Below are 25100 nucleotides of genomic sequence, written 5' to 3'. Positions count from 1 at the left end.
TTTGACACTCACAAATCCTTGTAATTGTGCTGCATAACGAGGTCATTAGCGCATGCAAAGCCTTTTTAAATTCTTTATATTAAGTTCGTTTGCTTGCTTACGACCGTGCAAATCTTTCGGTCGTTTTTTAACCCACTTCCCGTGATCCAATCGAGCCGACATTTTCCACACAGACTCGTTGTGCGTGACAATTAATGTTCGTGAAAAATTTTTTGCAAAATGTTACACTTTTTAGGACAAAAATATTATATTTAATTACCAATTGCTTAATGGTGCAATGCAATCACCTGACCCATAGGTGGCAGCCATCTCAAGCCAGAGGACGAGAGGACTCTAGCCGCCACGCATATAAAGGATTTAGAGTGAAAAACTTTGTTTTTACGGGTTTACTTGTTTAAAAATCCTTTATATTAAGTTCACTTGCTTGCTTGCTTGCGTGCATGCTTGCTTGCTTAGGACCGTGCAAATATTTCGCTCGTTTTTTAACCCACTTCCTGTGATCCAGTCGAGCTGACATTTTCCACACAGACTCGCTGTGCGTGACAATTTATTTTCGTAAATTTTTTTCCCAAAATTTTACACTGTCTAGGGAATTTTTTTAAAATATTTAATTACCAATTGCTTAATGGTGGCATGCAATCACCTGACCCATAGGTGGCAGCCATCTCAAGCCAGAGGACGAGAGGACTCTAGCCGCCACGCATATAAAGGATTTATAGTGAAAAACTTTGTTTTTACGGGTTAATTTTTTAAGTACTCGGGAGATCTTCCAAATGTTTGTAATAATCTTGAAAAACAGAAAATCGGGGCCTGCATAAGAAATTTCGGAATCCGAAATTAGTTACTGATCGATACGAACGCGTGACGTCAGTGAATGACATCACTTCCGGGCTTTTCACGCCAAATATGGGCGTCACGTGGTATCGGGCGACGTCATCTTTGCGAGCACGAGACGCATTTTCTAACACCGCGAAATAACCGAACATTCGAAAACAATAAGAATAGTTCCTAAAAAAATCGAAAATCCAAATTAGGATGTTTCAATTGGAAAATTATCCCCAATAAAATGGGCGATTGAAGATAACTACTTGATAAAGTTGATAGAAATGTGCATGTTTAAAAAAGATAAAACACGAGCACCAGATTGAGCATGGAGGTTCCGGCTGAATTCAATCTTTGAAAACTAAAATAATATTTGAAATTCTTTTTTTTAAAACACGCTTTAATGAAATGTACCGTACTCGTAATGGCAGAACTCCACGACTCCAGGAAGTGGCCCCGAAGCTTGCCACGACGCAAGGGAGCGTGGTGATTTACAGGCAACGTGAGTTGAGCGTGGACAATTAGACCCGTAAAAAATATCGATTAAAAATATATTTTTTTCATTTTCAATGATAGAATATAGTGTCATCAGTATGACATACCTATACCAAGTTTGCGGTCGATAGCACATTGGGAAGTGGGTAAAAATTGAGTTACAATATTTTGTAAGGATACAAGACTGAGCGAGTTAAATAAAAGCGTGTTAAATAATAAAAAGGACACCACGGGATTTATTTTTCCCCACCGCGCGAGTTTGTTTGTGCGCCACCGTGCGGATCAATGCAGGGTTGGTCAAAAGTGGCAGCACCTCATTGACTAAGGGTTCAAGCGTCAAACAAAGAGAACGAACCGGGCAGGTGCCATTAACGAGCACCAGAGCCGGCCCAGCCACTAAGCGACCCTTGCAATTGCAAAGGGCCCCGTGGCCAGCAGAGGGCCCCCTAGAGTTACTGCTAGCTAGTGGGTGAAAACAATCATACATCAAAGGGGCCTCCAACCAAATTTTGCTTAGGGCCCCCAAAGGTCTAGGGCCGGCTCTGACGAGCACCTATGAAGGCCGACACGGCACACGAAGGGGGGGTGGGTGGCCAGCACCACCACACCCGGCCGCCTTTGTCTCCAAGCAGCGACGTTCACACACCACACCAGGTTCTCATGGAGGCAGAGTCGACCCCTCAAAAACCCAGGATCGGTTCCAATAAATCTGTCACTCGTGTTGTCGTGTTGGCCGTGAGCGGGAATCGAACTCGGGTGGACCAGGTTCGACTTTTGGGGCAAGTGCCGTTAGCGTCACCACCCGCATGCCAGACAAGCAACATTATAATACATCTGTGAAGCGTATCCTCTTGACCATCTTAAGGGTGACCCTTAATCTTCCAACCCTGCCTTAAGATTATTAGATTCTAAATAGGTCACTCCAGACTCACGTGCCATCATATAATTATCATACATCTAAATTTAGATTTAAAGCTTTCGTGACTGCAGGGATTCATCTTCTTGGTTCTTTCGGTAAAGTCACGTAGAAGGAAACTAATAAAATAAAATAAAGCATAATAAAATAATTCACGACGTTTCGGCCACAACGCAAGCAGCCGTCTTCAGGTGGAGAACAGGTCTGTCAAGTAGACACTCGTGAGAATAATTTTATTGTTTTATTTTTATTATTTTATTACTTCCCTTCTACGAGACTTTACCGAAAGAACAAAGAATACCATACATCGCTTACGGTACCGTTTATGTCAATAGGAGATTTTAGAAACCCCATAAAATTAAGTCTGTGTCCGTTTTGTTTCTCAAATGTAGTTCTACCCAAAGACGGTTGCTTGTGTTGCAATAAAAACGTCGTACTCTATTATTTAATTTATTTTCTTTCTACGCGATTTTACTGAAAGAACCAAAGAATTAAGCTGCCACGTTAACATTCGAATTTAGAAATGTACTTTCCTACATTCGTCACGGAATTGGCCCAAGACCAACGCGGGGTTTCTCTTTCCGATAAGAATTCTGAAAACCCAGGGGAGGGGGGGGGGCACGGTTATCTGGGTGAATATTGACACTCGCCTCACTTTAGAAAATATCACAAATTCTCCTAAACGGCAGTGTAGCAATGCTCTAAAAAATGGCACACGCCCTCCATAAAATGTAATATAAAAAAAAAATCGAATACGAGGGTTGCTACGTGTCCCGTTTTCCCAGGATAGTCATCGTTTGAGGGGAGGAGTCATCCTGGGAAAAGAAATCGCTACCAGAAATTCCCACAACATTCAATATTAAAGTTTGTGGTTGTCCATCGTGTTTTAATGTATAACTCCTCAAGGGTATTCGGCGTTTACCTGAAGTTCTCCCCCCCCCCCCCCCTTTTGATCGCGATAAGTCCCGTTCTGTTTTCCTACCTCAGAAGTGGCAGCTCTTTACAAGTCATTAACATCTCAGAGTACGTAAAGTGCTCTTTAAAATCTTCTTGGTTCTTTCGGTAAAGTTACGTAGAATGGAAATAATAAAATAATAAAATTAAAAACATAATAAAAGTTTAAGCAATTGCCCACAAAACAATAAAACAGGAGGGGGGTTGGAACATGGTCACAAATATTAACAGAGTACTGTGGGGCCGTCTAAATGACGTCACGCGATTTTGGACGATTTGACCCCTCCTCGTCACAAAAAGGTCAGACCCCCCCCACCCCCCAAATAAAACATGCTTCAAATCGCTTTAAACTATTGTCATTGTAGTGCGTATTTAATGTGGCGCTATACTCTGATGTTGTAGGAGAAAATTAAATAGACTTTTTAATAAATCTTAAGTAGAACGTGTTGTCTATATTTATTTAAAGTTGTGCCTTTTGATGTGACGTCACATTTCTCAACCCCCCTCCCTCGTCACACATCTCATCCCCCCCAGTGCGTGACGTCCTTTATGGATGACCCCTGTAAAGGGTTTCCCTCACTTGCCGCGCAGTAGATGCATTCCAAATAGGGCACAAATGGGGAAACCGCACGAGACGGCCAACTCGCACAGCTCTTTGACCATACTTCACCACACTGGTCACTGCAGGTTGGGGAGTGGGACACCAAGGCAGAGTTGATTGGGGAAAGACATTCACATTATAGGTCAAAATCTGACCACCACTTACATAAATAAAAACCATTGTAAATGTAACCTTCAAGTAGCAATCTTTATTTGTCATTAACAGTAAAACTTCAGGATACATAAAACAGTCAATAAAGATTTGTTATAATTTAAACTTAAATAAGTGCTCGGGATTTCAAAGCTGTTGTTTAACACCGCTGCATTAGCGCAGACAGCTTTGTGTTTTACGTGCATTGAGCGATTATAACCACCACAAGCTCCAAAACGTACCAGTTTCGATGAAAAACCCCACTTAGATGCGGTGAGACTCGCACAGAAAAGGACAGTGTGAAAAAGCACCTCGTCAACCATTAGAGAGTTGAGACTTGTCAGGCTGGAAACATTACCCAGAATACATGGAACATGCAACTGAAACGCCGATTTAAAGACATGCGATGATCACCAAGACTCCCACACCGAGCTCTTGCGAGCAGAGTAGCACCACGGACCCAGATGAACTAGTTTCCCCCCGTTGGTACCACCAGGGAGATGGCAAGACCGGAGTTACACTAACGTCTTTAAAAAGCCAATAAAAAAGTCAATATGTAAACGACCTTATTTATGAAGACATCACAACCCAGGTATTAGCCATAAACAGAAACGTGTAGCCCCCAAAATTGTGCTGTGGTCCATGGACTAGGGAGGAACGGAATTTGATAGCGTGCCATATTTTCCAGCGGAGGTGATGTTCAACCTCTCACTCCGTTGCACAAACAGAAAGACACCCCCCACCCCTATATTCCCACTACCTCTTGGCACTGAACACGCAAGTGTAGAGAGAGATGACTTGCCGGCAGCATTCAAACCTCTGTTTCGCACTTCCAAGTCACGCGACGGGAGGTGCATAGTTCCCGCTATCTCCGCCGTCCCTCCTCCCTGTTGGCAGCTCAGAAGCCGAGGCCGCGGCCGTGTTCGTCACTGGGCTGAGTGAACATGTACACGTTCCCAGCCACCGTGGGCCTCACCAGCTCTTTCCCATCCTCCTCCTCCAGGGTACGGGGAAGAAAGCACAACGGTAGCAAGATGTTAACGACCTCTGCTGGCATACAGGAGGGGCCATGGGTTCCAATGGCAACTCTAGATTTGAAGCTTTTGTGACTGCAAGGATTCATATTATTAGAGTTTTTTCGGTAAAGTCACGTAGGTAAAATTTTTTTAAAATTAAAATTAATGAAAGTAAAATAAAAAAAATTATAAAAAATCACGACGTTTCGGAGGCAACACAAGCTTCCGTCTTCAGGTGGAACAGTCACAGCACGATTGCTGTTTCAAGTAAGAGAAATTCCAAGAAAACAGTCCTTGTATATATACTGGTTGAGGGTGGGAGGAGCCAAGGCAGGACATTATTATTGCGAGGTTCGGTGCGGCTGAACCACGCTGCTAGGAATGAGCCTTTGTTGTGTAGACTGGTTGAAATGGGAGGTTCCAAGAGTTGTTAAGGTGCAGCTGATGTAAAGGTGCGGTTGCTGTGAATGGGCCTGAGCCTTTGGTATGTAGATGACACAATATCAACCTTTATGCCTGCTGTATATTTGTAGTCCAGTAGTTTCACTCCATAGTCGCGTGGATTTCTGAATCCTGGGTTTGAACAGAGTATTTTGCTACTGCTATACACATTCACAGAAGCCACTTCGTCGAGCTATCATTTGTGGCTAGGTCGCTTCTGAAAATGCTATTAGCTCAGGAGGGTTTTACCTGGTAAAATAGCTAGAAGTGGACTATTAATAATTCGTTCGCGCGGGCCATTTATAAAGCAATCTGTGCTACTGTGGTTTTGAGTCCCGAAGGTTTGAGATGATTTATGCTCCAACCCACCGACTTGCAGCTGCTAGTGCCAAAAAGTACTGTCGCCCCCCACCCCCCCCCCCCTTGGCACAACCGCTCCTATCGATTGCGCCGAGCAGGGCGACACTGGAGGGTAGGGGAGTACTCACCAGAGGTGTGGACTCGAGTCATGTGACTTGGACTCGAGTCAGACTCGAGTCATGAATTTGATGACTTGCGACTCGACTTGGACTTGCATAACAATGACTTTGTCCCACCTCTGGTACTCACGGTGCTGAAGTATTTGTCGAGGAGCGCGAGCGCAGTCTTGTAAATGGTCTCGTTCTCGTGCATCTGGAGCATCTCCAGGTTCTCCAGCCCCTCGCCCTCCTCCACCATGAGCGTCATGTTCTCCACCTCGCCGATCTTCTCCGCGGCCTTCGCACCCCACAGCGAACGAGGGTCCCGGTTTGTAAAGCGGCTCTGTTGCGGTCAACTCGTGTCGTCGTCATCAAATTGTACCCACTGGGTGGTCGCATTGAGAAGCATCCACCTCGCAACTCGAAAGTTTAGTTGAACGGCTTTGCAGGCAAGCAGGTTTTTAAAGTCTGTACACCAAGTTGTTGTTTCACGAACCTGAAGCTCGGCAGCACGTCAGACGGCATGCCAAAATAAAATGCGCAATAACAGATCGGAGTGTGCAGCTGGATGTAATGGAGGATAGGAGAATGTGTATGTTGAACGTCTTGCTTCGTATGTAGCCAACCGTGCTAAAAATCAGGAGGTGTGGGGGGAAAGACAAACCGCACAAGTCCCGAAAGGAATTCAATCCAGATTTAAAAGTACATAGCTCCCAGTCACTTCCCAATATTGGAAGAGCATTCCAGACGGCCACGATAGTGCATCTGAAACCCCCGGGCGATGTGCCGACCCCATCTGTAAGAGGAGAGAGTCTGAAAGCCACCACGACCAAAGTTGGCACAGTGGTTTTAATGAGAATGAAGAGATCAGGCGTAGAGCGGTGGGAGCGTGCGAGTGGACCGAACCGACAAACGGGGCCACTCCGGTGGGGAGGGGAGGGGGGGCAGCCGTGGCCGCGATGACGACACGCGGGCAAAACCCACCAGGAAGAGGTTTCCCAGCGCGTTGAGCGCCACCTGCACGTTCCTGCTGTCCTTGGAGCAGAAGAGGTTCAGGATGGGCTTGAGCACGCCCTCCTGCACGAGGTACACGATCTGCTCCACGGAGCCGCCGTTGGTGAAGTTCGTCACGGCCCAGATGGCCTCGCGCTGACACTTGAAGTCGCCCTGTGGAGGGAATGGATGGACACGGCCACTCCACCCTCACACAAAGGCAATGGACAAAGATCCCCCCTCCACCCATACAGCCTGCCACAAGTCCTGTTATAGGTGCACCTATGACGGCTGGCACGGCACACCAGGGGATTGGGGGGGCAGCACCACGCCTGGCCGCCTGTGTTTCCCCAATGGCGTTGTTCTTACATACCGCACCAGGTACTCATTTGAGGCCGAGTCGACTTAGGGGAGGCAGCCCAGGACCGGTTCAGATAATCGTCATCTGGTGTTGGCCGTGGAGCAGTCATCTTAACTAGGGGTACCGGGTTCAGTGCAGCTTGCCAACCACTATAATACCCAGCGGCTCCCCACTACACGACAGCCAATGATATCCACCATTCGCCACTACGCGATGGCGACGTCACCACGGTGCCTGTGCCAGGTGTACCGAGGCCATCACATGAAGGGTCAAAGGGCTCGCCAACAGGTCACGGGACAGACCCAGGTAGACTGACCAAGTTGACCGTCCCAAACCCCTACACGCACCCACCTTGTCCAGGACGTGAATGAGGTGGGGCACGAGTCCGGCGGCGATGATCTGCTCGATCTGGTCTATGGGGCCAGCCGCCACGTTGGACAGGGCCCACGTGGCCTCCTTCTGGATGTTGCTCTTCGGGTGGCGCAGCAGCATGGGGAACATGTCGAGCACGCCGGCCTTCAGCACCACCTGCGTCTGCTCGTCCGTGCCCGTCACCATGTTTCCGATCGCACGCAGGCATGGGGTCTAGTGGTGGTCGGGGAGAGGGCGGCAGCAGACAGGAAACTCGCGGTCATGTCCTTCCCCCCCTTGTACTTGAACCGATAGATGCGAGTGTTGTTGGAGACCTTACCCCGTGGTGGTGGACTGGATCGTTTGGGCAGCTGAAGGGCTCGCCAAACCTACGAGTGTAACAGCAGCAGGTCTGGTCGTCTGCTCGGGTCTTAAAAATGCAATAAGGCAACTCCCCCTGCAGTGTGACCATGGCAATTATTAAGCAGCACGACCAAATGGAAGGGTTTGGGGGGGGGGGAGGTGCATCTCAGACGCAGCTCTGCAATACCCACTTACGCACGGCCTGTTCCGAAAAAAAACACGTTAGGGTGCCCACAATATGGATACAAATAATTAGATTTCACATTTTTAGAAAAAAACCGTTGCATCGTTCGAGCATAATCTAACGTCATTCACGGCCACGCAATGCAGCGTCACTCCTGCAGGGCGGAGGTGCTGTAGGTTGCAAGGGGAAGAGACCCCTGCAGATGTGTTACCTGCACACCTGCTGGAAGAAGGGCACTCAACCTTGCATCGTCTCAGGAAAAAATCGACAGCGAGAGAGAACAAAACCTGAAAACACCACGGCGGAGTTTAACAGCCACCCCCCTTGCCAGGTTCATGCAGGGGGCAGCTTAGGGAGCCACAGTCCAGGGCCTAGGAATTGAGAACCCACACTTGCACACAATTTGTACTTTCATACTGGATTTTACTTCCATTTAATTAGTGACTGGCTTACCTTTCCTATACTTTGCACTCCTATCAAGTTTTAGAATCGTTTGTCGTTGCAACTTGCCGACGCTACCCCTACCGGACAGGTGAAAACATTCTATAGCTCATCGGATTCCAATTCTGGAGGGCATCACATTAAGCTTTACAAAAACATTTGCGCTGCAGCACTGGAGCGCCGATAAATGTCATTGTAAAAATGTGGTCAAAAGCCAGAGCAAATTGCTGTCCACCACCACATCAGACATCAGTCCGTTCACACCATCCACCAGCCAGTTCCCCCACCACCAAACCGGCCATCTGCACCACCACCGCTCAACTGCCATTCGCCTCCAAGTGGCGGTGACATCACCACGGCACCTGTGCATGAAGCCAGATGCACTGGAGGCCACGTTAAGTGTTGAAGGTTCGTTACTGACAGGAGGGTCACGGGACCGACCCAAGTGCCATGGGTTAACCGACCGAGATGACTGGCAGATGCACCAGCCGTGCTCCCCTATTGTGGCAACTCGCCGAGTTTTATCCGCCCAGCGCCTCGTCGCGAGTGTCGCTCCGCCGCCCTCCGTTGCGAGGGCGACTGCCTCCCAACCGAGACCAACAGCGTCACCACCACCACCACCACTCACCACGACGGTCGGCATGTCGCAGCCCAGCAGTTGGACGAGGCGCGGCGTGACCCCTTGCGTTTGCACCAAGTGGATGCGCTCGTTGGTGCCGTCGGTGAGGTAGGAGAGGGCCCAGGCAGCGTCCGCCTGGACCTCGTGGTCGGCGTGGTGCAGCAGCCGCGCCATTGCGGGCAGCAGCATCAGCACCGTCGCTACGCTCGGCGCCGGGTTCTTGTTCCGACACAGGTTCGACAGAGTCCACGTCAGGTTGCGGAGCAGGCCCACCTGGGGTGGGAAGGCATAGAATGGCTCAAAGACGACGTGGGTTGCTTTGGAAACATTTTTACAATACATCCGTTATCCCAGTTTTATTATGCAGATTTTGTTCGTTCGATGGAGAGAAGACGATAGGGCCGAGCGGGGAAGGGCCACGCACGTGGAATTCGTTGATGTCGCGGTTCTCGAGCAGGGCGACCAACGGACCCACGGCGCCGCTGTTGACCACGAGGTCGCGGTGCTCCGCCCCATCACCTGCAGCAGCACCCAGGAGAGAGCGCGACAGAGCGAGAGAGAGAACGCTCCTTCAGCCTAGCAGTGGGGACAACTCTGCCACCACACCTGCACCACCACCCCATCCCGGCACCAACCACGCACCGGCGATGTTGCCCAGCGCCCAGACGGCCTGCTCGCTGATGTGCGCGTGCGGCGAGGTGACGAGACGCACAAGCGCCGGGACGGCCCCGGCCGCCACCACGATGGCCGTCTGCTCGCCGGTGCCAGAGGCGATGTTGGTGAGGGCCCACGCCGCCTCGAACTGCAGCGGCGGGCAGTCCTCGCGGTCCAGGCACGCCACGAAATCCGGCACCAGCCCTGCCGCGATTATGTCGTTCAAGGGTGGGTGCTTGTCACGGGATAGCATTTTCCTGCAAGGGGGGGGGGGGGGGGGGGGAGTGCGCGTTAACCAACACGACAAGCTCAAAACAAACTAAATTAAGTGTGATGTGAAATGTCAAAGCGTCCTCAATTTTTTTTTTCAGCTTTACACACGAGGGACCTCGAGCACAAATTTACCACTGAACTCGCCACCACATTGGGACATTTAAAAAAGTGACGAGATGAGACACCATCTATAGCTGTTCATCTCAAGCCTAACATAAGACCGTGCAAAAGCAGTGGGGCACAGCAGCAGGTCGAGCCTGGACTTGAGACGAGGTCAAGAGGTCAAGAGCAGTGCCACCCCACGATCCTTGCAGACTTCACCAGGGAGAGAGCACAAGCCACGAATGGATGATTTTACACAATTGCTGGCCGACGAATGATGTAGAGTCGAACGCCTACGTTGCACGGTATGTATAAAAGATTGGATTATATTATTGTAATCTTTAAAAAAGGACCGCAGGCCCACGAGACTGCTGGCACTTAGCCGGGCCTCCAACTAGGACAGGGGTCGGCAAGCTGCGGTTCTGGAGCCACGCGTGGCTCTTTAAAGGACTGCTCCGTGATGGTATTTTATCAAGGACCACCGTCACGTGTTCACCATGGCGCATTGCGGCTCTTGAAAATAGAGTTTGTCACCGAATTCGAACAAAAAAATTACCCTTTGTTATTGCAGACCCACGAACTAAAAAAGTGTTCTTAACCGATGGGCCTGCTAGCTGCCGTGCACACCCCCACCCTGCCCCACCCCCCCCCCCCCCCCCGACAAGACAAAATGTGAAGCAGACCCTCATCGTGCTGTCAAACCCCCCCCCGCCTCCCCCCAATGGTTTCAAATGTGTGTCTGCACCTCACACGGACGAGGTCTCATCAGCGAAAGGATGCCCCCCTCCCCCTACCCCGGCTGCTAAAAATTCGTGAACACTGCACTAGGACCATGCTTCCACACTGGGTAGACAACCTCAAAAACGGGGGTTACAAAGCCCCCGCCACCCCATTATAGCCTAAACATTCTTGGGACAAGTCCTGGTAAGACAGCATCCAAGCGAGCTACGAGTTAACACTCGGGGAGGCACTCAACTGGCACCTTTGCCCCACCACACGCGGACCTGCAGACCCACCCACGGTAGCATAAACACAGCACTACTCGGAGAGCAGCGCCACAAATAACAGGGAACCAGCACCCAGATTCGAACCCGGCTCCTCCGCTACGCCGACCGAAAACCTCCCCCCTCACCGCTGCCATCCACCACCCCTGGCAGAGTCGTCACCCGCGTGTCCACCACCGCCACCCCCCCGCTCCCTTCCTCACCGCGCCGCCTGCGTCGCATACAGGAGTTGCTCAGAGTTGCCGCTCTTCACTCCGCATATGATGTCGGTGACGGTCATGACGTTGGGGAGCTTTTCTTGCGAGCCACGCAACAAATTAAAAAAAAAAGTTGACGATTCACGGTTAGGCTTGTTAGAGCTTTGTGTTTTTTTGCAAGTTGACCAGGGTACACCACCGCAAGTGGGCTTCGTTTTTTTTGCAAACGCACGCACCTGTACGTACCGCCAATTAGCACGGGTTGGCTAGGTACCATACGAAAGAAGTTCAACGCGCACACGTATGCGATTTTACTCCTCCACCCCCCTATCCCACCAGATGATTAACCCCAACAATAACCCCCAACCAGATCACAAGCAGACCCCCCCCCCCCCCCTCGCTTAGCGCTCACACGCGCGCGGACACACACACTCCAAAGCCACCCGTACACATCTGGTGTCCAAGACGGGCGAGTCGCGGTCGTCCAGGTGGTCGCCGGGCGCCTCCGTGAGCGAGGAGCCCAGGTTGCGACGCTTCATGTGGCCCTCCTCCTTCTTGTTCTTGCGAAGCTCCACGGTCACCTCCATCCGCTGCCGCCTCAGCTCCTGACCGGGGGGAGGCGAAGTGCATGGAGACAAAACCCGGACAAGGAAGACAAACCATTGCACGAGAAGAAAGCGCGGCTCGAGACGCGATGACCGTATTTACACGGCGTGGTTTTTTTTGGGTCCGTCTCTAGGGAAGTACCGGGGGTATCTCGCCATGCAGAGTTCGGTTTCTCAAAAGTTGAGGATCAAAACTCTGGTAAGCGTTAAAAACAACAAGTGGCCAAGCCTCGCTCATCACCTCCCCATCCAGAGCAGCGCACACCGCATCAGACGACTTTCCCCAGCACCAGTTAACATCGTGTGTGCAGCGACGGATTAAGATAGTGCGGGGCCTGTGGCATCTGTTAGAAAGGGCCCCCAAATAAATAAGACTAAATAAATATAAACCACACGTTTAACTTGCATAGTAAAGTAATTGTATGTTCTCATTTGTCACACAGCCAGATAAGACAAATCGCTAACCTTAAACAGTCGTTCATAAAAGTTGAAGGCGGTATAGTACTATAGTAATAGAGCGAGTGCAGAATCACCGAATCGGAATTGATGGCTTTAAAGCACTTAGCGCGGGGCCCTTGAAAATGCGCGGCTCGTAGCTACTACACGTGTAGTAGCTACCTGCGCTACTCGTGACCGATCGTGTGGGGTTTGTTTTTCCATTATTTTGGTCAGCCGCTCGGCTATCGTAGCGGCAACGCCAACAACAATTGAGGTGCGCGAACGGGGACAAAGGTGAGGGGGGGGGTGGGGGGGGGAGGGAGTTTTGTTCGTATCGGGTTAACGAGCGCAAGAATCCAAACCATGCGCTTAGATTATTTGGCAGTGCCTATACAATGTCCACGTGTGATGATAAAACAACTTCGATGGAGCCATCATGGGTTGTTGCTGGGTCGCCTGTGGAAAGGAAAATACAGCTCAGTGGGCTTCACCTGGCAAAATTCACCACGCCAAATTAGTTTTAGCAACGCCATCATCCACAGCCAGGGCCGGATTTCCAAACAGTGGGCACTGCCAACGGCCGATGAAAAAATAATTTGACCATGGTTTTTTTGTTTGTATGACAAAAATATGTTCTTGAATGTATATACTTGTATAGCAATGATAGGCAGTGTGTAAGCAAAAGCGGCAGTGTCAAATCAATCTTTCTTCCCCCCCCCCCCCCATGAAGGCGAGAAATTAACACCGGGAGATAAACCGAGATGTTTTAATTGCAAAAATAAGCAACACCTTCAAAGGGTGTTTTTCGCACAAATCGCATTCTCAAACGGGACAGTCTTGCAGGGGAAGAGGCGTTATTGCAGTCCCTACGGTTGATCGGAGAGAGTTTCTTTTTTTGGTATCAGCTTTAGCGAGCGATTGCGGCTGTAGTGACATGGGGCAGTAGCAGCTGTCGAGAGAGTGAATCACAGAAGGCCGAACAAAGAAGAAATGCTTGGGCCTTTCGGTAAAGTCACGTGACTTTACCGAAAGAACCAAGAAGATGAATCCCTGCAGTCACGAAAGCTTTAAATCGAAGCCTTCGAGCAGGTCCTGCCTGCAGCTACACCCCCCCACCCTCACCAAGGCAGACTTCCACCACCTCCTCCTAACTTTGGAGCCACGAAGGCGAGCGGAGACCAGGACAGGAAACTCACGTTCATGTCCTTCCCCTTGTACTTGAACCGATGGATGCGCGTGTCGGCGACCTTTTCTCGGGGCATGGTGGTGGCGGTGGCGAGCTGGGTTTGTTTTTGAGTAGTCACAAGTCGCTTCAACCTGCTAGAGTAGCAAGCAGTCGGGTCCGTCTGCAATTGGGGGGGGGGGGGGGGGGGGGAAAGAGCTCAAAAAACGCAAACTCCTCACCTCCCGCCCGCAGTGTGACCACGCCAACAATTGAAACAGCGCCACCCAAGGGACGGGAAGGGGCGAGGGGTGAGGGGTGGGCGCGTCTCAGACGTAGCTCTGCAATACCCACTTCCGCGCGGCCCGTTTCGCCAAACGCTAAGAAAGTTCCCACAATGGGGATACGAATACAAAATTGGATTTCACACTTTTTTTTTTACATACACAAAGTTAACATCATGTTCGACAGGTGTAACAATAATTTCACGACCACCACGCGATGCAATTGTTACGATTCGACCCGCACCGTCTTTTCTTGCAACATTCCAAATATAGCGGCCACTAGCGGTTGGAGGAGTCGCCACCGCCCATTACACAACGTTTAGGAACTTGCAACAAAACCCCCCCCCCACGCAACGCTTCACATTACACGAGCTTAAACATCGAAAATTCTCTCAACGATTACTTGGCGCGAAACAACGCACAACCAGAGTTACCCTGGCCGCGTTTCGCCTCGAACGGAATTGCTCGGAATGAACGGACCCGAACCGTTCGATCCTCAAAAGCCAAAATCAGGTGTTGTACATGGACGGTGCATTGCAGACGCGTGACCGCCATGCACCACGCATGGTACAAGCGGCTACGGTGCTGTGCTGCAAAAGCCAGTGTTGTACTGTACTGTTCTTGACCGTCTACGGCTTCCCTTCCAAACTTCTACAACCAAGCACAGACCAGCGAGACGTATGCTCATGCCGCCACCACCACCAACACGACCCACACAAAAGCATGCATCGCAACGTGTGGAGGGAGGCACACATCCAGCAGTGGATTGACAACAGGGCTGTACATGCCCTCGTTCAGTGGAAAGTACTCGCAAAATCGTGAACGGCTTACTTACACACGACCAACACACACAGCACTCTCTCTCCCCCCTCCTTGTGCCAGGCTAGGTACACTTTGACAAGGGGCTATTGGCTTACCGGGCACGGGGGTTACGCCTACGTGAGTTGAACCAGCAATATGCCACGTGCTCCCCCGCACCCCGCCACGTGGGATTTAAATACCCCACTGCTCGCCCCCGATTGGCCGACACCTCGGCTCGGTGTACCGATCGGAGAGTCGGAGATTCTGGTTTTTCACACTTGGCCGCAATTTTGATGGAACTTGGAAAGAGGGGTGGGGGTGGAGGGGGGTGGGGGTGGGGGTGGAGGGGGGTGGAGGGGGGTGGAGGGGGGTGGAGGTGGGGGCGGGGGGAGGTCGAGGTGGGGGTGGGGGAACGTGGTTCGAAAATTAATCAGCGCACGTGGGTCATCAGACTCCAGCGTCTCGCGGTCGGTCTTGATTATTGTTGATTAGTACACGGACCGGAGCAGAAATTGCGAGCATCCCAAAGATGAGCGGGCCGCATCTTGCGTCGTGAGTGGTCGCGATGGATATTCCGCACCTCCGATTAGTCGGCTACGTACGGCGCGAAATAAGTTCAACACACACACACACATAAATACATTTGCACGGCTAATATGAGTTCAGTATTTGATAACCCCCTCCCACTAATTTCACACGGGAATCGCATAATTCACTACTAATAGCCACGGCAAAGCATTGCAATCGCTGATACTATGTATGTAGAACTTCTTTCGCGCCGTACATAGCCAACCGTGCTAATCGGATGTGCTGTTGCCGCCTCGTGCAGCTGGTAGCCGAAATATCTGATCTGATCCAGGCTCATGGAATGCACCACCATCACCAATTGTCTTGCTCTCCGTTGATATGCGAAATAAGTTGCGAGGCGCTGCACGCGCCTGATGATTGCAAAACAGGTGCCGCGTTTACACCATTGGAACCTCATTTGCCAGTAAAAAAAATATGATAATTGTTTTTTTACCCTTCTATCTGGCAACAAAACTGACACCTTTTTTTACAAGGAGTCCTGTTTGCATTTTGGCGTCATCTGGTCCAACCCATGTGAGACTAGGCTCTAAGGAAAGCTGTCTCGGGTGTGGACCAATCAACTTCAAGGACAGTGCATATATTATCAGAGTTATGTTTTTTTTTGCATTACGGCTGCAGGTATTGTGGTGTCAGTTTTGTTGCCAGATAGAAGGGTAAAAAAACAATTATCAGGTCTCACGTTGCCAGAGAGAGCTTGAATCGGCCACCTCCCTGTACGTTGATTAACGCGTCAACAGCCGACACTCACCACTACTTGGCGGTGACGTCACCGCAGACCCATTGTGCCAGGCTCGGTGCACTTTGAGGCTAATTGGAACAAAGACAAAGATCGCCCTATAGCGTTAACAGACTTTCGATTTAAAGCTTTCGTGACTGCAGGGATTCATCTTCTTTGTTCTTTCGGTAAAGTCACGTAGAAGGGAAATAATAAAATAATAAAAATAAAACATAATAAAATGAGACGCTGTCTTTCCGACAGACCTGTTCTTCACCTGAGGACGGCTGCTTGCGTTGTGGCCAAAACGTCGTGAGAATTATTTTATCATGTTTTATTGTTATTATTTTGTTATTTCCCTTCTACGTGACTTTACCGAAAGAACCAAGAAGACGTTAACAGACTGTTGGGGCAAGTGCTGTTAGCGAGCACCTATAAAGGCCGGCACGACACACAAGGGGGTAGGTGGCCAACACCACGCCCGGCCACCTTTGTCTCCCCAGTGGCGATGTTTACACATCGCACCAGGTACTCATTTGAGGCTGAGTCGACCTAGGGGAGGTCCAGGATTGGTTCAGATAATCGTCACCGGTGTTGGTAGCCGTGAGCGGGAATCGAACTCGTTTCGCCCGGGTTCATAGCGCAGCTGCACAACCGCTCAAGTTGGAACAAAGATCCCCCATATAGCCTCAATAGACTGTCGGGGCAAGTGCTGTTAGCGAACACCCACGCATACACACACACGTGCACACACACACACGTACCCACGCAGCACGTCCATAATTTCAAATCAGCGCTGTCTATCACACTCAAAGACAAATACCTCCCCCCCCACCACTGTGTAGCCTTTAACAGACTGTTGGGGCATGTGCTGTTAGCAGCGAGCAGCATCAATGAAGGCCGGCACGGCACATGAGGGGGTGGAGGAGGAACACGTGGATGATGAGAGAACACGCACGCGCAGGGTAGAGACATCATCGTCGCGCTGATATTCATCCAGCGGTGGATAGTGGTGATGACACTGAGAGAGAGAGAGAGACAGGAAGAAGAACACGTGGATGATGAAAGAACACGCACCACTGGTTTAGAGACATCATCACATTGACTGCTCAGAGAAGTCAAGCGGTGCGTGGACAAGCAGGACGCGTTCGGCCAATGAGAGACGCAGCTCGCGAGACTAACAGCGGAGTGCCAGCCAAGGGAGGGAGCACCCACGACATTGACGTGCCACGTAGATTGTGACATCGCATTGACATTTTGAGATGACCACGAAAAACATTTGTTTTTTATTTTACCAGGTAAGGCTCACTGAGCTATGAAGCTCTTTCACGGAAGCTACCCGGCCACAAATGGAAGTGGTTTATCATCACGTGAACATTTCAGGCAGCAACCCAAACACTCTAAACGCGCGTCGATTCTAAATGTGGAGGGAAAGCACCGGAGGATCCGGGAGAAAAATCTACGCGAACACGGAAAAAGAGACACGCACACTCCAAAACAAACAGGCGTCAGGGTCGGGATCGAACCCACGGCCTCCTGCATACCAGGCGAGGGAGTTAACATCTCGCAACCGTGGACGCTATGACGATGGCACGGGAACATTTTCATTCAGCAGTGGATTGACCATGGCTGGTGGTGATGATGACCCAAATGAGACACCTTGGCAATGCCAGGCCCAGTGGCCTAATGGATAAGGCACCAGCCTCCGGAGCTGGGGATTGTGGGTTCGAGTCCCATCTGGGTCGTGATTTTTTATTTTTTTATTCCGTATCCAGTTTAACTTCATATTAAACATAAGTCCACGATGAATATAAACCACAACTTTATACGTTCATATTAATATATAGATGTTTATGAAAGTAAGAATGAAACACCACGCTCTAAGCTTGGTGGTGTTTCATTCTTCACCTGAGGACGGCTGCTTGCGTTGTGGCCGAAACGTCGTGATCATTATTTTATTGGTTTTTTTTTCTTTTTTTTTCCCTTTTACGTGACTTTACCGAAAGAACCAAGAAGATGAATCCCTGCAGTCACGAAAGTTTTAATCGAAAAAAAAGTGGAGATGTTCGTGCACGGGCACTCCGAATGCAATCGATTGTCTGAGACTGCCAAGCGCGCGCGATGGACGAGAGGATCCTCCGAACGATGCCTTGCTGGAAACTCGCGTCCTTTTGTCTAGCCGTGGGTGCGGGCAGTGGAGTCATTCTGGCCCACCCCTGGTGGACATCGGTGAAAAATGGACTGATAGCTCATCGGATTCCTCCGGTATAAATATATCAAGATTCCCGACTCTGATTTGTTTTGAGTTTCATTCGGAGTTTCCTACAACGAGCAGCAGAGGGCGACGTGTTATGAATTTACAAACGAGTCGCGAGTCAATGTTCGACCACGGTGAGAGAGGCCCCCAACAGAGTGCATTGTATGTTACTGGAGAAAGAGCAAACACACATTTATCCTAAAAGTTTCGTTCTTATTGGCTCACGTTAACGAGAATCAATGTGCCGCCTCTCCCCTCCCTCGCCCTTTCGGTAAAGTGACGTAGAAAGAAAATGAATAATACATTAAAATAATATTACATTGCTTTATTTCTACGTGACTTTATTTCTACGTGACTTTACCGTCACGAAAGCTTCAAATCAAGTCAGAGCTCATTCAGTTTCCGCATTCAACTTTCGTTTTGAAGTTTCAAATAAACATTCAAAAAATAATCCCACGTGGAGATGCCGGGGATTGAACCCGGGGCCTCACACATGCGAAGCGTGCGCTCTACCACTGAGCTACATCCCCACCACGCTGACTCAGCCTGAACCCAGTAAGGTGACCTCGTCGTTTTGACCTTTAAACATTTTTTAAAATCCTTTATATTAATATTTAGTTAGGTTTTTTCGGTAAAGTCACTTGCTTGCGCGCTTACGACCGTGCAAATCTTTCGGTCGTTTTTTAACCCACTTCCCGTGATCCAATCGAGCTGACATTTTGCACAGAGACTCGTTGTGCGTGACAATTTATTTTCGTCAATTTTTTTTCCAAAATTTTACACTTTTTAGGATTTTTTTTTTCATATTTAATTTTAAATACCAATGTGATAAAAATGAAACTCTTACTCAAGAAAAACAAATGAATAATAAAATCAAACCGATGCCACGTATATAAAGGATTTATAGTGAAAAACTTTGTTTTTACGGGTTAATTTTTATTTTACCAGGTCAGGGCCACTGAGCGAAATAGCTCTTGAAATAGAAGCGACCTGGCCACAAGTTATAGCTCAACTACAGTGGCTTATCATCACGTGGAAAAGTATAAGAATATATATGAGAGTAGAGGAAAATTATGCCAAGGTAATTGAATAGGAAATCAAATTGTGATTTGAAGGAGAAAAATGATCGTTGAATTTTTACCAAAACACTAAAGATGCAGATGAGACTCGAACCCACAATCCACAGCTCCATAAGCTGGTACCTTATCCAGTAGGCCACTGGGCCACATTCATCTACCCGTTTGTTCTTTGTAATGACCCGTAATGTGGATGAGATGTCACTTTCATGGTCCTCGGAAGTAACCCAGGTAATGCTTGCTTCCAAGTGCCGCTATCTAACAACCGGGACAAGGAACAGATCTGCGAGACTTCCGAGTAGATTCTTCAACTGACCCCGATAGCCCCCTTACACAACGAGGTCACGTTACTGGGTTCAGACGGAGCCCGTGTGGTGGGGATGTAGCTCAGTGGTAGCGCGCACGCTTTGCATGTGTGAGGCCCTGGGTTCATTCCCCGGCATCTCCATGTTGGAAGCTTTTATTTAATTTATGTTTCCAACAAAGGTTCATGTCCCTGTAATCGGGGTGCACATGAACTCTCGTAAATATTACCATAAATGAACGATACTTTAGGATGAATTTGTGTTGATTTCAGGAACTTGCTATTATGTATAACTAGCGATGCACACAGTGATGAAATGGTTTCCTTAAACATTTGGAGATGAAAACAAGTGCTTAAAAGTATCCAAAAAACTTTTATTTCGGAATAAAATATTTCCAAGAATAAATAAATTGGGAAAGCATTATAGGATCCATCCACATGTATTCTTGTTATTTATTTTTGTTTCAAAGACTCGGTGGGTCCAGGGCCCAGGGCCAACAGGAGAGTGAGTGGGGTGACAAGGGAGAGGAAGAAGCTGATGACGAAGTTTCACCCCGTACCTAGGTGGAACTGCGCCCAGGTAGAACAGGAACGGGGATGTAGCTCAGTGGTAGAGCGCACGCTTCGCATGTGTGAGGCCCCGGGTTCAATCCCCGGCATCTCCACGTGGTGGCATTTTGCCAGTGGCCAATTTTACTCGAAAGAATATGCGTGGCCTGGACAAAAACGCCTGCTTGTGTTCATTCGTTTTGGTTGCTGAGCACAGATCCAGAAGACCAACAATGTCATACGGTCAGCATTGAACAGCACTACAATCAAAGTTGTAGTCGATAAGAGGAACATATTTATGGAATTCATATTATTGGTTCTTTCAGTAAAGTCACGTAGAATGCAAATAATAAAATAATAAAAATATAAAACAATAAAATTCTAACGACGTTTCGACTGCGACACAAGCAATCATCAGGTGTAAAATCTAAATATTTATGGAAATTAACAAGATAATTAGATTTGATACCGTACGATGGACTTCCAAATTCGAGCAGTGCGTGGAAGAAGCCGAGAGAAAAGTGTTGTGACCTGCCGAGTGGTGGTCGAACGGAGTGAGTGAGACGAAAATCAGTCTGGAGTCCTCATCGAGTGGAACGAATGGAATAATATCACCATACTTGGGAAATTTTCTTGAAAAGAGTAGAGGAAAGTTATGCCAAGGTAATTGAATGGGAAATCAAATTACGATTTGAAGAAGAAAGATGATCGTTGAATTTTTATCAAAACACTAAAGACCCAGATAGGACTCGAACCCACAATCCCCAGCCTTATCCATTAGGCCACTGGGCCACATTCATCTAGCTGTGTGTTCTTTGTAATGACCCATAATGTGGACGAGATGTCACTTTCATGGTCCACGCAAGTAGCCCAGGTAATGCTTGCTTCCAAGTGTCGCGATCTAACAACCGGGAAAAGGAACAGATCAACTCAGGACATGACCCCGATAGCCCCCTTACACAACGAGGTCACGTTACTGGGTTCAGACGGAGCCAGTGTGGTGGGGATGTAGCTCAGTGGTAGAGCGCACGCAGCAAAGTGGTGTAGCGGACACTTTGCATTTGTGAGGCCCCGGGTTCAATCCCCGGCATCTCCATGTCGGAAGCTTTTATTTAATTCATTTTTCCAACAAAGGTAGAATTCCAAAAACACTTTCCTGCGGAGGGAGCTGGTAGGAACGTTGGGTTGCTCGGTCAATGGCCAGGGTCAACGGCGGCGTGGTGTATTCCGCAAATATGCCCGACTGTGAGGGCGGGCACAAGCCTGCGTGAGTAGGTTAAACGTTGAGTTTATTAAGGCCAGCACGCGGTGACCAGCCCCTCCCCAGCCCCACCCGAGCTGCACACACGAGCATTCCTTCAACACAGCACAACACACATGCGTATATTAAGTGTTTTTCGTGTAACCACGTGAGAACTCTAGAGTCCAGGATAGCGTCTCATTTGCAAGAGCACCCTGGCGCATTCGATTGACCAGTAGCGTGGTGAGGGCGATGATTTTCTGCGTCTCGTCCCAATTGAGTTAATTGTTTGAAGCGTTCATGCACATGTAGACGCGTGTGTTGTTGTGCTTGCCAGCACTTATAACCTGAACAACGCTACCATTATACTAAATTATCATTATGCTGTTATTATACTGGTATAATATCATTGTACTGTTAAGTACCTTTCTTGAAACTAAGGCATGTTGAATGAATTTTTTTTTTTATTTAAAGCTTTCGTGACTGCAGGGATTCATCTTCTTAGTTCTTTCGGTAAAGTCACGTAGAATGGAAATAATAAAATAATAATAAAACATAATAAAATAATTCTCACGACGTTTCGGCCACAACGCTGTCTCCACGACAGACCTGGTCTTCACCTGAGGACGGCTGCTTGCGTTGTGGCCGAAACGTCGTGAGAATTATTTTATGTTTTATTTTTAGTATTTTATTATTTCCATTCTACGTGACTTTACCGAAAGAACCAATAAGATGAAAAAAAAAAGTTTTGGAATGAAAAAAAATCGGTCAAGCGTGGAGATGCCGGGGATTGAACCCGGGGCCTCACACATGCGAAGCGTGCGCTCTACCACTGAGCTACATCCCCTGCCACGGGCGACGCGCCCTCTGCAGGGCTAATGGTCGTCAGTCTGCAATCAACACACGAGATTGCCCCCCCCCTCTCTCGCCCCCCCCCCTCTCTCGCCCCCCCCCCTTCTCGCCCCCCCCTTCTCACCCCCCCCATTCTTGCCCCCCCTCTCTCGCCCCCCCCCTCTCACCCCACCCCCCTCTCGCCCCCCCCTCTCGCCCCCCCCCCTTTCGCCCCCCCCTCTCGCCCCCCCCTCTCTCGCCCTACCCCCTCTCGCCACCCCCTCTCGCCCCCACACCCTTTCGCCCCCCCCTCTCGCCCCCCCCTCTCTCGCCCCCCCCTCTCACCCCACCCCCCTCTCGCCTCCCCCTCTCGCCCCCCCCCTTTCGCCCCCCCCCCTCTCGCCCCCCCCCCTCTCTCGCCCTACCCCTCTCTCGCCCCCCCCCTCTCGCCCTCCCCCCCTCTCGCCTCCCCCCCTCTCGCCCTCCCCCCTCTCGCCCCCCCCCTCTCGCCCTACCCCCCCCTCTCGCCCCCCCCCTCTCTCGCCCCCCCCCTCTCACCCCACCCCCCTCTCGCCTCCCCCTCCCGCCCCCCCCTTTCGCCCCCCCCCTCTCGCCCCCCCTCTCTCGCCCTACCCCTCTCTCGCCCTACCCCTCTCTCGACCGCCCTCTCGCTCTCCCCCCCTCTCGCCCTACCCCCCCTCTCGCCCTACCCCCTCTCGCCCCCCCTACCCTACACCCTCATAGGCATTGCCCCCTTCAGGCTTTTGACATCATTCTCTTAGGTTTTTTTCGGTAAAGTCACGTAGGGAGAAAAAATAAAATAAATAAATAATGACGTTGCAACGTTGGGTCTACGTTCAATGTTTACCGGAACATTGCTGTTTTCCACTTGTGTGCATCTCCAGCTGTTTCACGAACTTATTGTACGGGGCTTTACAGGGATTGTAAGCTCCAATGGGCATGAACTATGCTAATTATTACACGGGTAATGTATGAACGTAAGAAAGAAGGCCTGCAAGTGTTGGGCTCAGGATAAATGTGACAAATAAAGTTAATTTATACCTGGAAATAAACACGTTTAAAACCTCGACGTATCGTTCAGTTAAACTGCGATTGGCAGTTGAGCTTAAGCACCAACGACCAACAAAAACTCAATACACTAATTTGATTTTTTAACACATATATATAATCGCGCGACGTTTCGGGCAATAGCCCCATTATTTTCCAAAGCGTTCTAAAAATCTGGATCTGGAAGTTTATTTAAAAAAATGTAGAGGGAAATCCTCTGAATCTCAAGACAAATCCTCTGAATCTAGAATTAAATCCTCTGAATCTAGAGTTAAATCATCTGAATCTGGAGACAAATCTTCCGAATCTAGAATTAAATCCTCTGAATCTAGAGTTAAATCCTCTGAATCTGAAGACAAATCCTTGGAATCTAGAGGTAAATCCTCTGAATCTGGAGGCAAATCCTCCGAATCTAGAGGTAAATCCTCCGAATCGAGAGGGAAATCCTCCGAATCTGGAGGCAAATCCTCCGAATCTAGAGGCAAATCCTCCGAATCTGGAGGCAAATCCTCTTAATCTAAAGACAAATCCTCCGAATCTAGAGGTAAATCCTCCCTTACCTGACAACGCCTTGACGTCGAAGAGGCCGTTGATAGCCGCGCATGCGCACTGGCGCCCCCTCTTCTCCCAGAGACATCACGTAAGTCATGGCGCCTCGCTTTCGCTCCCGTTGATTCCTCGTCGCAATCCGCCTCACATCGCGGCCATCCGACCCCGCGCGATCTCTCATCGAGTAGATTACGATTCCTCGAACGTTGCTGGAGGCTACCATTGCACTATTTGCGACTTTCGTTTGTGAAGTTCTCTCGTTAATTAGGTTTAGTGTGCCGGGTGGCCGCGCCGATAAGGTTTGCCGCTGGTGGTAATGGCGTGTTCAGTGCGGCGTGGATTGTGCGCGTTCACTTTGTCGCGATCGCTGTGAGTTTCAAAGGGTCGAACCCGATGTAAAGTTATCTGTTGGCTGGTATAGATACGCGATGATAACTTGAAGGTTTGTAATTGTAAATTTAATTTATAAACCAACGTGTAACTTGTGTTTTGAGTAAAGCCTGGCCTAGGCCGCAGCATAGGAAGGGATTTTGATTCATGATTGGGAAACCATTTATATAGAAATTACAAGTTTCGTAAAACTATACACTTAGACAAAAGGTAGTTTGGACGTCAATCGCGGAGATGGAAGTGATTGAATGAGCCCTTGTGCAGGGCTGTGGGGAATGGCAACAACTTGCCTTCATCTAGCAGTGGATTGATGATGGCTGATGAGAAACTTGTCAGCGTTTATAAATGCACACAAAACGGATGGCTTTTGTACTCTGATTAAGGGCCGTTGCCCGAAACGTCGCCTGTTTTATTATTAAGGCCGCGATATGCGAGGCATGTTACTTATTTTCATTAACAATTGTGTGATAGTGATTGATTATTTTCGTCATTCTACTGCTGGATGAAGCCCTCCACCCGCTCAGAAAGTGTTGGTCCACGTGGGTCGTTTGACCATACTTCGCCACGCTGGTTAGTGCGGAAAGGTGAAGAGGGGGAGACCTTTAGGATCGGTTCAGATGTAACTCGCCACTGATGTTCGCCGTGGTTGAAATCTATCCCATTGTAGCGTTATTATTTACCATTAACCTTTTGTTGGGGCTAATCTACGACCAAATCACCAGGAATATATTTTATTTCGAAAGCTTAAGCGGGGTTGCTCCTGGTTAGTATTGTAACAGGGTTGGAGGTTGATGAGGAATACCAGGCGTGGCCTAGAGACGGAAAGTACATCCACGAGACATCGTGCG

At 49.2% G+C, this 25100-nt stretch overlaps 5 non-coding genes and 1 pseudogene across 6 annotated transcripts; 3 read left to right on the top strand and 3 right to left on the bottom strand.

Moving 5' to 3' along the window:
- Positions 1-4836: 4836 nt before the first annotated feature.
- On the bottom strand, positions 4837-23962 carry LOC144944695 (importin subunit alpha-1-like; annotated as a pseudogene). The gene is made up of 12 exons (XR_013639615.1): positions 23874-23962; positions 14802-14984; positions 13635-13784; positions 11845-12000; positions 11402-11490; positions 9808-10076; positions 9590-9684; positions 9175-9438; positions 7559-7792; positions 6838-7020; positions 6005-6151; positions 4837-4935 (listed from the first exon to the last, which is right to left on the bottom strand). The product of XR_013639615.1 is annotated as an importin subunit alpha-1-like (transcript).
- TRNAR-CCG (transfer RNA arginine (anticodon CCG)) lies at positions 17661-17733 on the top strand. The gene has a single exon. It is a non-coding gene; the product is annotated as a tRNA-Arg (tRNA).
- On the bottom strand, positions 18704-18775 carry TRNAA-CGC (transfer RNA alanine (anticodon CGC)). The gene has a single exon. It is a non-coding gene; the product is annotated as a tRNA-Ala (tRNA).
- On the top strand, positions 19698-19769 carry TRNAA-UGC (transfer RNA alanine (anticodon UGC)). The gene has a single exon. It is a non-coding gene; the product is annotated as a tRNA-Ala (tRNA).
- TRNAA-CGC (transfer RNA alanine (anticodon CGC)) lies at positions 20219-20290 on the top strand. Its single transcript has one exon. It is a non-coding gene; the product is annotated as a tRNA-Ala (tRNA).
- Positions 22190-22261, bottom strand: TRNAA-CGC (transfer RNA alanine (anticodon CGC)). Its single transcript has one exon. It is a non-coding gene; the product is annotated as a tRNA-Ala (tRNA).
- Positions 23963-25100: the final 1138 nt, after the last annotated feature.

This window comes from Lampetra fluviatilis, chromosome 35, assembly GCF_964198595.1.
Source record: "Lampetra fluviatilis chromosome 35, kcLamFluv1.1, whole genome shotgun sequence".
NCBI lineage: Eukaryota > Metazoa > Chordata > Hyperoartia > Petromyzontiformes > Petromyzontidae > Lampetra > Lampetra fluviatilis.
The sequence above is the reverse complement of the archived record's forward strand: the minus strand, read 5'-3'. Positions and strand labels throughout refer to the sequence as shown.